Source organism: Bos taurus, chromosome 29 (genome assembly GCF_002263795.3).
Source record: "Bos taurus isolate L1 Dominette 01449 registration number 42190680 breed Hereford chromosome 29, ARS-UCD2.0, whole genome shotgun sequence".
In the NCBI taxonomy this organism is placed as follows: Eukaryota; Metazoa; Chordata; class Mammalia; order Artiodactyla; family Bovidae; genus Bos; species Bos taurus.
Window position 1 is genome coordinate 38,531,983 of NC_037356.1, and position 14,445 is coordinate 38,546,427.

At 44.1% G+C, this 14,445-nt stretch overlaps 1 pseudogene; it reads right to left on the reverse strand.

The window, feature by feature from the left end:
• Positions 1–390: 390 nt before the first annotated feature.
• LOC784991 (pregnancy-associated glycoprotein 1-like) lies at positions 391–8,074 on the reverse strand (annotated as a pseudogene).
• Between the last annotated feature and the right edge of the window lie 6,371 nt (positions 8,075–14,445).

The window sequence follows — 14,445 nt, forward strand, 5'->3', positions numbered from 1 at the left end:
ACTTCCAGAGAATATCAAGGAGAGATAAGAAAGTCTTCGTAAGTGCACACTGCAAGAATTAGAGGAAAATAATAGAATTGTAAAGATTATAAATCACTTCAGGAAAATTGGAGCTGCCAGAGGAACACTTTATGCAAAGATGGGCACAATAAAGGACAGAAAATCTGAGAAGCCTCCTTCGGCCCACTCTCACCCTCTTTGGCCCTCCAGGCTTGGGTGGGTAAGGTACTCTGGTTTCCCAGCCCCACAGGTCAGTCCGTAGCCCTCATCACCCCTAGTAAGTCCCCAGTGTCCCAGTGCAGACCACCTTGAGATTCCATTTGCATGGAATCCAGTGCAGTTTTGCCTAGAACCAAGCAACCCTCCATATGGCTCAATGAGTTTGTGGTTTTAGAATTCCTGAAATTCACTCTCTTCCTCAAAGCCTTCTTTGAGCCCATCAGCCTGCTCTGAACTCTCGCAGGGAGCTGATATGAAGCCTCCACCCTGTGCGTGGGCTGAGCAGTCACTGTTCACCCTTTATTCACATTAGCATCCAACCTCCCCACAGAAGGGACAGGTACCCCAACTCACAAATGAAGCACCTGGCCAGAGCAAGGGGAAGATGCAGCTGAGAACTAGGCTGACCATATAATTTATCATTCAAACCAGGAAAGTTTGAGAAGGGAAGGGAGACTGTGAACTTATGCTGGGACATCACACTGGGACTCTCCCCAGCCATTCTCCTTGTAATATGGCCTATGTCAGGGACTGCTAGTGCTGAATTCCATGTTCATGCACCTACGGGTTCAGATTGAATTGAAGCTCTTTGAGCACTGAGGACCTTAGTGTTCCCCTCTGCCTTACTCCCAGTGTGCCATATGGTATGGTATCTCCACATTTATTTCAGGAAGATCAGTGTCCCACAATGCCCTTTACTTTCAAGTGATTGGTTTTGTGGGAGGCACCAGCCCAGCCACAGGGCTCAGCAGCATCTGCAATGGGGTGACATGGCCTCCAGAGGGCGCCCTCCTCCCAGCAGTAGCCCAAGAGTTCTTACAAGCTCCAGTTTGAGAACCAACCCTCAATATTGTCCCCTCACCTTGAGGATATAGGCTCGGAGCTGGCACTGGGTAGTTGACACCATTGATGGTGAAGATAATAGAGGGAAGGGTATTGACCACATAACAATAAACGTAGTGCAGTTAGAGAGAGAGGGTGAGAGATTGGCCCTGGAGTTCCTTGTTGTGTTTGGAGACTGGAAGTAACCCTGGGGCATGACCCTTCACCTTGAAACCCCATAGCCTGGCACCGATGAGCTTCTGTATGTTACTGACCAGTCTTCCTGGGGCTTCGATATGTGATGTCCCAGTGTCCACAAGGGCCTCACAGCCGTCAGAAAAAGCAATAATCTTTCTTTTCATGGAGATGCTGAGAGACAATGGAAGAAAGAGGGCATCAAGGTCACTCAGATTCTCCCCAGAATTGCCCCCTTCCTGACTGTCTCCTAAACAGCCCTTCACCTCTTGCCCTCTTTTCCTTTGCTCTCAACACAGCACCTTTCTTGACATCCTCGAATGCAGTACTTGAATGGACCAGGATATTTTGTACCTTGACACAGGCTGGTCTTCCTTCCTAGAAGACTCCACTGCACTTTGACTAGCAAATTTCTTCTCATCTTCCAGGTTCCACCTTAATTGTATTGTTTTCGGGAAGTCTTTCCCCCAGTGTTTATGTCTTGGTCTCTCTGTAGACCCTTCCTCATGTCTGCTGCTGTTGCTGCTGCTGACTCACTTCAGTCGTGTCTGACTCTTGGAGAACTCATAGAGGGCAGCCCACCAGGCTCCGCCATCACTGGGATTTTCCAGGCAAGAGTACTGGAGTGGGTTGCCATTGCCTTCTCCTCCTCATGTCTAGCATGTACCAAAGTCATAATTCACTATGTGGGCGAGTCACTTCATGTACATCTGCCTTTTTAAGTGTGAGGGCGAGTTTTAATCTCCTTGCATCCCTAAAGTGCCTGGCACACAGTGAATGCTCAATGCTTGTCTGTTCAATGAATGAACAAAGACTGAGAAATAAATAAGAAACATCCAGAGAGCTGTATGTGATGGGGAACAAATAATGGGTTGCACACAGAGTGAAGATGGAGATTTGCAGGGGCAGCAAATTCTCATGGTAGGAGAGAGGGGCTCCTCTGGGAGAGGGTGTTTCCCAGCACTGCTCCTACAACCAGCTCAGACCCTGAGACCCTGGCCAGGAAATACATGACTAGCCCACAGAAACTCCAAAAGACGGGTCAGCTTTTGTCTGAGGGTATCACACAGAATCCTATCAATTATGCCTCTTGTCCTCAGGTCACTCCTGGATCCCACCTTCCTGATTCTCTGTTACAGCCCCTGTCCCACTGTGTGCCCAAGAACATGGAATATCTGTTTTATTAGTTGCTTTCACGTCTTAAGACTGCAGCCAACCTCTCTCCACTGCTGGGTAGCTGCTCCCTAAGAAGACTAGTTTCCCCCATTTTCTCACTGTCCCTGTTTTTAAAATGACATTTATCTGTACTGAGAACTTCCTATGTCCTAGGTAGCCCTGGACAGTTGGTTATCTTATCATAACTCTGTTCAGGCTGGAGAAATTCTCCCTGATCCTCTGTTCACCACACTGTAGAGTCCTCTAACCATGCTCCACGCCTCACAGGACAGTGGGTGCAGCCCTCTCCCAGCTGCACAGACCTCTTGGACCCTTTTAGGACCATGGTCAGAGCCTTTCTCAGAAGGCCTGGGTATTATGAACCCATGGGTTGTTTGTGTATTTATGGGCTTGTGTGTTTATTTGTATGTGTGTTTGTATGTGTCTCTGTGAGTGCTTGTGTGTCTCTGACTAGCTATGCATGTTCTTATGTGTCTCTGTGAAGGTTTATATGTGTCTGCTTGTGTGTTTCCATGTGTCTGTGTGTCTGTCTGCGTCGTTGTGGGTGGTGTATATGTCTGTGTGACTGTATGTTTAAGAATGTATTTGTGGGTGTCTGCCTGTGTCCATGTACAGTAGTGGAAACACCACTTGGGCTGACCCTCAGAGGGAGAGGCTTACCAGTCCATGTGTACACTCCACTACCTGCTTCGATCAATGGCACCCAGTTGAGCTCTCCCTCATAGTAGCGGTGGTCCACCCCACCAAACATCACCACACTGCCCTCCCACTTGTCTCTGTAGAGAAGACAGGCTGGGATCCTTGGAGGACAGTAACAACAGCACAGTCTGAGAGCTGTGCTTGTCCACCCACCAAGGCCCTAATAAGGTCCCCATGTACAGATGCAGATATCGAGTCTAGGAGCGATTGAGATCCAGACTGAGGTCTGTTCCTGGCTAATGAGTGGCACAGAGGAGGTTAGAAGTTCAGTCACTTGGCTGGGCTCCACCCATTATGTCTTCTGAAGATGCCCTGGATCTCCTGTGACCTGAGTGCTCAGACACCCTCAGAGGACAGGGTACTGAAGTGTTTTGGCTTTCCCCTTGTCAACCTTGTCATTTTTCAGTAAAATCAAGGCCTGGGAGTTCTAAGGGTGTGGGTTCAGGTCACCCACAGTTGGCTCCGCTTGCCTGTGACCTCTACTGTCCAGAGGGTCCCACACTCAGAAGGGACCCCAACTCTGCTCTCCCTGTCTTGAAATGCTTAATATTTCTTGAACAAGGGGACCCACACTATTGTGTCCCACACTTTCATTTCTCACTGGCTCCACAAATTGGGTAGCTGGTCCTGGGCTCCCAGTGAAATGCTAATGAGGAGGGAAAGATATCCACCATCCTTCTCATTCCTTCATTATCAAATTCATAAGCAAATCCTAATGCCTTTTCCTTCAACTTGTTTCCTGTTGCCTTCCATTAGCCTTCCTCCTCACTCACCCCTGGAGACCAATTTACTGATCTTGAGCCCAGGAGTAGGGTTGTGTTCCAATAAAATTTTATTTATAAAAGCCAGTAGTGATGCCAGGTAGGGCCCAGGGGCCATAGTTATCCTGGGTTAGATTATCTCTCAGGATACTTCTTTAGCAAGTGTTCTATAATTTTCATGCAACTGAAAGCAACTTACAGCTTATTTGGAGAAAGTGATTGTCCATCTCAGACTTACTTGCTCAAGTAGAAGGCAAAAACAGGCTCAGAAATGGCACCTTGATTCTTTAGCTTGTCAAAGATGGGGATGGCTCCAGAGAAGGATATGTTGGGGTAGTTCAAGCCCAAGATGCCATCATAAGTTCTGCCTTCAAACCCGTATTCCGCCACACTTAGACCGAACGGCTGGTCAGGACTTACAAGGTCCCCAATCTGTGGGAGAGAAGAGTGATCCCACTTACAGATATGTGAAGTGGGGCTAGGACTGGGCTGGGTGCATTGCCATTAGATCCTCAGAGAAGAATTGAGGCTGGGCTCTATCTTTGGTGACCCACAGATGGTTAGATGAAGCTGGGAGGGGAATCTGGGTTCCACTTGATACAGGCTGTGAATTTTAAAACATCTGACCCTCTGAAAAACACCACCTGAGTGAGTCAAATTGGCCTCGTGGCTTCTGTACAGGTGGGGCAACCAAGAGTCAGGCCAGGTCCCATTGGTGCCATCTTATGGACAAAATGAATGAGAGCAAGATAGCCTTCTCTTTGGCATCACTGTGACTTAATAACAGGAATGGACTGCATTCTCTGTAATGTACTGTGGATTCTGCATCTCTCCAGGAAGACAGAAGCTGAAAACACAATCTTGCTTCCGGGGTCTATGAAACTACTGCCTGAGGAATTCACTTTTGGGGATACGTGTATATTTCTGTGAATGTGTACGAGAGAGAAAGAGAGGGGAACTACTCGGGCATTCTGGAGGAGGCAGGCCATAGGTTTATTAGACTCTCAAGGGTCCTCTAGAGTGAGAACTCAGTTAATCAGGCCCCTTGACTTCTCAAGCCCCCAGTTTCCCACTCTGGATACCTGAAGCCCTTGACTGCCCCCAGGATCCCCAGATCAGTTTTATCCTGTCCCCAAACATCCCACAGCAACTTCAGCCCTGAAAAGCCAGCCTAACTCCACCTTTTACCACATGTGTGCCCTCAGCAAGGCCCTTGTGGTCTGTACTTCAGTTTCCTCATATGTCTCATGGGCTCATCAGAGTAACTGCTGTGTGGGGTTGTTGCAGGATTAAACCAGTTACCACCTGAAAGTGCCTGGAACAGTCTGTTAATATAAAAGTGTGTGCTTTTATCCCTTCTCCTCTCTCCCAGCAAAATGAACCTTGAACTGGTCATGGGCAGAGGAGCTGCAAGTCCACACCTCAAGCAAATTTCTGGGTCCACTAACTTGTTTACTCCTGTATCCCCACAGGCACTGCCTCCCCAGAAACATATCCTATGGATATGATGGCCAATATATATGGGAATTGGGCTACGATGGGTCCTGCCAGATGGTCCTGCATCTGTTTTGCAAGCAGTGGTCACTCCATAGCCAGTCCTGACTCAGCATTTGTTACACTGTTACCCAAACTGTGTCATAAGCAACAACTCCTTTAATTCTCCCAGATCCATAGGTGATGCTGAAGGTCTTATTGGTAAGCCGGAAGGTGGAAGACTGAAGATGTCTGAATCTAACGTGTTTAGCTGTAGACACAAGAGATGAGTGTCATCAGGTGCCAAGGATGGAAACAGGGCGGCAGGGCAAGTGAAGGATGGTCCGGGTAGGGGGTGTCTGTACTCACAACAGGCTGGGCTGGTGCAAAAGTCAGAGGGCACCCACAAGTCAGATGAGCCTGTGTCAGGGAAAACCTGGAACTCCTGAGGGGGTGTTCCAATGGTGATATTAGCCAGGTAGACCAACTACAGGGAGAAGGAGGGAGTGGGTTAGTGCAGAACTGGCTACCCTCTATTCCCTAACTGCTGCCTCCCTCTGGGTGTCACATATCTCTTAAGATCACTTTCTAACCACCGTGCAGCTCACAGGCTTTGGTCACAGAGGTATCTGCATTTGATATATTTTTCCTGTGCTACATTGTAGGCAGGATATTGACTCTATGACCAAGCGTTCAAGTGGTACCTCCTACATGGGAAGCCCAGAGGCATAACTACTGGGCCTCTATGACCACTGGACACCCAAGGAGGTCCTGGTGCCTTCATTTGAGAAGCTCTGTAATCTCTTCAAACCCGGCCTTAGCAGCCCCTTCTCCAGATGCTCCTTCTTGATCAACCCCAGCCACTCCCTCTAAACTCAGACCACATCCAATCAACACCACACAGGTGACCCTTTCATTTGACATGTATTTACCCTTTGCCTATCTCTCAGGCTGGCATGGGCATTCTTGAAGACAAAATAAGCCCTTTGTCTAATCTCAAAACAGTGACCACAGTGATCGTTATGGCCATACATGGAATACAGATTCAATAACTTTTTACTGCTGTCATTCTTGCATCTGTGGAAACTGAATTCCTCTGCCTGGGGATTCACAATTGCTTTGCTGTTGGTTCTACCTTTTGATCAGAGATGGCTGATTCTTCATCTGTAGCTGAGTGGCTCATGTAGTTCAGAAGGAACAATCGCCATCAAACTAATGACACATGTTTGACAGAGAAATGAATATTTACCTGCCACCTGGTAATTGCCAGGCCCAGTCACCAAGACCAATAGTTGAGGATAAGAGTGCCTTCTCCTCTGATTGGGGTCCCTGTTTTCCAGTATCTCTGCCCCCTGCAGGAACCCCAACCTCAACATCCCACCTGGCACCTCCAAATAAGCCCCATGCCTGGCTAGAGAACAAGGGGGCATTATGGAGCACCATCCTCCCAAAATACTCACATCCATGATGTTTCTCAGCAGGTAAATAGTTAGTTTTGAGCCACGAAAAGAAATCTGGGACCATCTGTAAGGATGCTCCTTCAAGAAATCCTTCAGCATGTTTTTTCCACTGAGGGTTTTCCTCATGGTCTTCAGTCTCCTTAGAGGTATTCTTTCACCAAGCATTTGACAAAGAAAACAAAGAAGATGCTACAATTAGCTGTCAGTGTTAAGGTATAACTGTCATTGTAATGGCCCTGTGTATTTTCTAATCATTTTTATGAGGTACATTATTATCAGAATGTTATGCCTATACCATGGCAAAGACATAGATTTGAATACAGGTTCTTTTTTGCATCTTGGATAAGCCATATGACCATGTGGTGTCTCAGTCTCCCCTTCGGTAAAATGGTGGAATGTAACAATACAAACCCTCCAAATAGAATATCTTGGGGATAAGAGACATGATGGATATAAGGTACCTGATAAATAGGAAGTCTCAACAATGACATCCATTAACATTGCTGTTGCCATCCCACACTATCCTTCTCATAGAACCTCAAGGAAGGAGGTAGAAGGGAACTCTTATTCTCTTTGATAAGGGAGCAATTTGAAATGCAAGAGGTTTCTGATTTGGCTGTGGTCACACTGCTTGTCAGATATAAAACAGTGTATCTTTCTCCAAGTTGTCAGAGAAGAGAGAGTTGAAAGAAGAATCCAAGATATAGGGAACAAGTAATGGAAATGCAGAGGCTTGAGAAAGGACAAGTCAAATGAAAAATCAAAAGAAACAACAGAAAGAGAAATGCACTCCCAGTGACTTCCAAAGAGATGGTGAAATAAATGACAGTGATACATAGATGCAGACATAGGCATATACACACTGAAGTAGACAGGGAAAAAAGAGGACATGTTGAATAAAATGTAGAAAAGTGCTATTCCGCAGGGTCACATTGATATATTCCTAGACTGTGCACTGAACAGTTGCAAGGAGTTGCATTTTCAATATGTCATGACATGATTGGACCCCAAGATTTGTGTAACCATGCAAATCTACACCAAGACTTTGGGATCCACAGTTCCTATAGTAAGTTACTTATCAGTAAGTAAGAGTTGAACTTTAAGACTCTTAGGGAAATATTCCATTCCCTTCTAAACCTGATGGGTGGAAGAAAAATCAGATGAAAAGAAAAGTCTGAGAAAAGAATATGATGTGGCATACAGTCCCCATACTTACTTGACTATGCACTCTGAGAAGGCCACCAGCCCCAGGAGCACAAGCCACTTCATGCTTCTTTCCTGGCTCCAAGTACTCAGGGAAGTTTGGGTTCTTAGCATGTAGTGGTGACCAGGAGACCCTAATTATATATGCTCTAAGCTACCCTAGTTTTCCTTTTTAGACCACTAAAAGATTTGGAAAAAAAAAAAAAAGCTTTTGATAAAATCTTTACCTTCATCAGTGGCCTTGGTGAGTGAACTTTGAAGCTTTTCAGAATACAGAGAATTGAACCATAATCTCTTCCTTGAAGCTTTGTTGGAAAGTCAAACTGATCTGCATGGACATCTAAGAAGATGGAGAATCTTGCCTACTTGGAGAAAAAATGGCTAAGAACATCATGAAAATGGATACTAGGGGCCATGCTCGACACGCAGAGTTTCATATCATCTTCCTAGCCACTTCATGAGATATTCATTGCTGTGTTCATTGGAGAGGAGATTCCTAGGAGGATAAGTTGTCAAATGGCAAAGTGAAGACTTCAGGGACAGCCCAGGGAAATATACCTTGCCTTAGGTAGTGGGTCTAATGGCAGACATCAGGGGCCCCTATGATGCCAGTCTGCATCAAAAATATAGGGCAGAGCAGTACTTCAATTGCATGGTTTCAGTATTGGAAGAAATGTCGTATGCATCCACAAGATATTTTAGATCATCCAACAACTGTACGAGGAAGAAATGTGCGCTAGGTTCTGGGGTAAAATCTTCAAAGTCGAAGTTGATCAAGACAAAAGTAGTCTTTATCTTAAGAGAGCTAGAAATCTAGTTCTCACAAACTCATGGCCCCAGGAGGCAGGAGATATGATACTAAGACTAGGTGGCCATTGTGGAATCTGGGCAGCACAGGCCTTACCACTGGGAGCAGCCCTTCCTCCACTTCAGTCATGCTGGAAAGCAGGCCAGTTGGCCATGTTTTCAAGAGAATCAGAAGTTTGGATATTTGTGTACAATCTACTGATTTTAATGTTAGCAACTAATTCTTTTTTTCCTGAAAAGAAAGTGGGAACAAATCTCCACAGTGATGTGCTGGTTTCAGCCTTCAGTCTCTGCAGTTTTTTGTTTCTGGCCTAGAGTTGGGAGTGCAGTGGGGACAGAGAGAAATTTAATTCATGTTGGTTGATTTTAAAAGAGACTGAATGCATACTAAACATGCTGACTCTTTGGAAAAGACCCTGGTATTAGGAAAGACTGAAGGCAAGAGGAGAAGTGGAAGACAGCAGATGAGATGGTTCGATACCATCACCAAGTCGAAGGACATGAGTGTGAGCAAGCTCCAGAAGTTGGTGATGGATAGGGAAGCCTAGCATGCTGCCATCTATTGCACTGCAAAGTGACGGACACAACTAAAGGACTGAACTGAACTGAACAAATTGAGAACAAAGACTAATAAATCTAATTGCATCAAGTTGTTGACTAGTTACCTATAACAACACACTACTTAAGTGGCTTTAAAATTCAGATTTATGACTCTACATTCAGAGGGGAATATCTTCTGAAGAAAAACAAAAAGACTGCCCATCAAAAACAAACCCAAAGAAAACCAAAAGAAGAAAAGAAACAAATGTGACACTATATTCAACAACTTCAGTTCAGTTCAGTTGCTAAGTCGTGTTCAACTCTTTGTGAGCCCATGAATGGCAGTACACAAGGCCTCCTTGTCCATCACCAACTCCCGGAGTCCACACGTACTCATGTCCATTGAGTTGGTGATGCCATCCAACCATCTCATCTTCTGTCATCCCCTTCTCCTCCTGCCCTCAATCTTTCCCAACATTAGGGAATTTTCTTTTTTTTTTTTTCTTTTTTTAATATAAATTTATTTATTTTAATTGGAGGTTAATTCTTTACAATATTGTATTGGTTTTGCCATACATCAACATGTATCTGCCACAGGTATACACGTGTTTCCCATCCTTAACCCCCCTCCCTCTTCCCTCCCTGTATCATATGGGTCAGCTCTTCGCATCAGGTGGCCAAATTATTGGAGTTTCAGCTTCAGCATAAGTCCTTCCAGTGAATATTCAGTACTGATTTCCTTTAGGATAGGCTGGTTGGATCTCCTTGTAGTCCAAGAGACACACAAGAGTCTTCTCCAACACCACGGTTCAAAAGCATCAGTTCTTCAGGGCTCAGCTTTCTTTATAGTACAACTCTCACTTCCATACATGACCACTGGAAAAACAATAGCCTTGACTACACGGACCTTTTTTGACATAGTAATGTCTCTGCTTTTCAATATGCTGTCTAGATTAGTCTCAACTTTCCTTCCAAGGTGTAAGCGTCATTTAATTTCATGTCTGCAATCACCATCTGCAGTGATTTTGCAGCCAAGAAAAATGAAGTCAACCACTGTCTCCACTGTTTTCCCATCTGTTGGCCATGAAGTGATGGGACTGGATGCCATGATCTTAGTTTTCTAAATGTTGAACTTTAAGCCAACTTTTAACTCTGCACTTTGACCTTAATCAAGAAGTTCTTTACTCTTCTTTAATTTCTGCAATAGGGTGGTGTCATTTGCATATCTGAGGTTATTTATATTTCTCCCAGCAATCTTGATTCCCACCTGTGCTTCCTCTAGCCCAGCGTTTTCATGATGTACTCTGCATATAAGTTAAATAAGTAGGGTGACAATATACAGCCTTGATGTACTCCTTTCCTGTTTGGAACCAGTCTGTTGTTCTATGTCCAGTTCTAACTGTTGCCTCCAGACCTGCATACAGGTTTCTCAAGAGGCAGGTCAGGTGGTCTAGTATTCCCATCTCTCAGAATTTTCCAGGTTATTGTGATTCACACAGTCTAAGGCTTTGGCATAGTCAATAAAGCAGAAATAGATGTTTTTTCTGGAACTTTCTTGCCTTTTTGATGATCCAGTGGATGTTGGCAATTTGATTCCTGGTTTCTCTGCCTTTTCTAAAACCAGCTTGAACATCTGGATGTTCAAAGGTCACATATTGCTGAAGCCTGGCTTGGAGAATTTTGAGCATTACTTTACTAGCATTTGAGATGAGTGCAATTGTGCTGTAGATTGGGCATTATTTGGAACTGCCTTTCTTTGGGATTGGAATGAAAACGGACTTTTCCAGTCCTGTGGCCACTGCTGAGTTTTCCAAATTTGCTGGCATATTGAGTGCAGCACTTTCACAGCATCATCTATCAGGAGTTGAAATAGCTCACCTGAATCCCATCACCTCCACTAGCTTTGTTCATAGCGATGCTTCCCAAGGCCCATTTGACTTCACATTCCAGGATGTCTGGCTCTAGGTGAGTGATCACACCATCGTGATTATCTGAGTCGTGAAGATCTTTTTGGCACAGTTCCTCTGTATATGCTTGGCACCTCTTCTTAATATCTTCTTCTTCTGTTAGGTCCGTACTATTTCTGTCCTTTATTTAACTCATCTTTGCATGAAATATTCCCTTGGTATCTCTAATTTTCTTGAAGAAATCTCTAGTCTTTCCCATTCTATTGTTTTCCTCTTATTTCTTTGCATTGATCACTGAGGAAGGCTTTCTTATCTCTCCTTGCTATTCTTTGGAACTCTGCATTGAAATGGGTATATCTTTGCTTTTCTCCTTTGCTTTTTGCTTCCCTTTTTTCACAGCAATCTGTAAGGCCTCCTCAGACCGCCATTTTGCTTTTTTGCATTTCTTTTACTTGGGGATGGTCTTGATTCCTGTCTTCTGTACAATGTCATGAACCTCCGTCCATAGTTCATCAGGCACTCTGTCTATTATATCTAGTCCCTTAAATCTATTTCTCACTTCCTCTGTATAGTCCAAAGGGATTTGATTTAGGTCATACCTGAATGGTCTAGTGCTTTTCTCCACTTTCTTCAATTTCAGTCTGAATTTGGAAATAAGGAGTTCATGATCTGAGCCACCGTCAGCTCCCAGTCTTGTTTTTGGTGATTGTATAGAGCTTCTCCATCTTTGGCTGCAAAGTATATAATCATCTAATTTTGATACCGACCATCTGGTGATGTCCATATGTAGAGTCTTCTCTTGTGTTTTTGGAATTGGGTGTTTGCTATGACCAGTGCGTTTTCTTGGCAGAACTCTATTAGCCTTTGCCCTGCTTCATTCTGTATTCCATTCCAAATTTGCATGTTACTCCTGGTGTTTCTTGATTCCTACTTTTGCATTCCAGTCCATTATAATGAAAATTACATCTTTTTGGGGTGTTAGTTCTAGAAGGTCTTGTAGGTCTTCATAGAACTGTTCAACTTCAGCTTCTTCAGCATTACTGATCAGGGCATAGACTTGTATTACCATGGTATTGAATGGTTTGCCTTGGAAATGAACAGAGGTCATACTGTCATTTTTGAGATTGCATCCAAGTACTGCATTTCAGACTCTTTTGTTGACTGTGATGTCTACTCCATTTCTTCTAAGGGATTCCTGCCCACAGTAGTAGATATAATGGTCCTCTGAGTTAAATTCACCCATTCCAGTCTATCTTAGTTCTCTGAATCCTCAAATGTCTATGTTCACTCTTGTCATCTCCTGTTTGACCACTTCCAATTTGCCTTCATTCATGGACCTAACAATCCAAGTTAACATGCAATATTGCTCTCCACAGCATTGAATATGGCTTCTATCAGCAGTGCCATCTTCAACTGGGTGTTGTCTTTACTTTGGCTCCATCCCTTCATTCTTTCTGGAGTTATTTCTCCACTGATCTCCAGTAGCATATTGGGCAACTACTGACCTGGGGAGTTCATCTTTCAGTGTCCTATCTTTTTGCCTTATCATACTGTTCATGAGGTTCTTAAGGCAAGAATACTGAAGTGGTTTGTCATTCCCTTCTCCAAGGGACCACATTCTGTCACACCTCTCCACCATGACTGATCCATCTTGGTTGGCCCCACATGGCATGGCTTAATTTCATTGAGTTAGACAAGGCTGTGGTCCATGTGACAGATTGGCTAGTTGTCTGTGAGTGTGCTTTCAGTCTGTCTGCCCTCTGATGCGCTCTCTCAACTCCTATCATCTTACATGGGTTTCTCTTACCTTGGACGTGGGGTATCTCTTCACAGCTGCTCCAGCAAAGTGCAGCCGCTGCTCCTTACCTTGGAAGTAGGGTAGCTCCACTCGGCTGCTGCCCCTGATTTGGACGTGGGGTAGTTCCTCTCTGCAACGCTTCTGCACTGCCATTGCAGCCGCCATGCATCTGCACTGCCATCGCAGCTGTGGGGAGCAATAATTCAACAACTTATTGTTCCTCATATTGTTTCTGTTATTGTGACAGAATCATATGTATGTTAACAGGTAAAAGTATGAAAATAATTGAAAGTAATGTTTTGAAGTAAGCCTTTCAGTGGCTAGAAAAAGAGGTTCACACATAACATAGAGATTTAACTGAAACTCTGCTGTCTGAAATCTTGAATTGAAAGTATAAGTTTGTACCAACTAATTATATTGGTTTTTATTTTAATTTCTAATGAAAATGTGTACTTTCTCCTCCGACCACTGTAAAGCCTAGAAACAGTGACAACTTGATAATAGTGACTATTCTGAGGTCTAACATGTAGCTTCTAAATACATTTCCCATCTGACAATCTTAAAGAGATGGCTGATTTCAAGATTGGGTAAAGAAATGCACAAAATAATCTTGGAAATCAGGAAGGAAAAGAAAACTGAGGGACTTAAAAGACCAATGGGGACTGGACAGAAAGTTTAGGAATCCAAATGATAAGGGCAAATATCTACCAGTTTGTAGGGCAGAATGATGTTTCTGCTTCTCAACAAACTGTTTATGTATCTCATAGCTTTCCTGCCAAGAAGCAAATGTCTTCTGATTTCATGGCTGCAGGCACCATCCACAGTGGTTTTAGAGGCTAAGATGAAGAAATCTGTCACTGCTTCCACCTTTTCTCCTTCTATTTGCCATGAAGGATGTGGCTGGATCCCATGACATTAGTTTTTTTTTTTTTTTTTTTTTTTTAATATTGAATTTTAAGCTGGCAGAATGTGTCCAAATGTTAATAAGCATCATCTAATTTGTCACTGTGATAGACTGCTAAGGCACCAACTTACCATTCTGAGCGCTGAGGAAGGAAAACAATCAACAATATTTAAGCTGTTTTTGTTCCTATTAAGCATATGTTATGTAACTACAAAGAGTTCCAGGAAAGCAAGCTAGACTGTCCCTTCTGGGGGTGATGAGAGAGTGATGGGGAGCAGCTATAATACAGATGAAGCCTCACTCACTGGCCTGCAGCTCAGATCCTGTTGTGGAGGTCTGATTCCTAATAGACTAAGACTGGTACTTGCCCCGGCCCACTGTGCTGGTATTGTAGACTCCTGCTCTAAACCCAATAGTGGGACATTCTGTAAGACAAACCACCCTGCTTCCTCCCTGTTTCTGAACAAATAAATGGCATTAA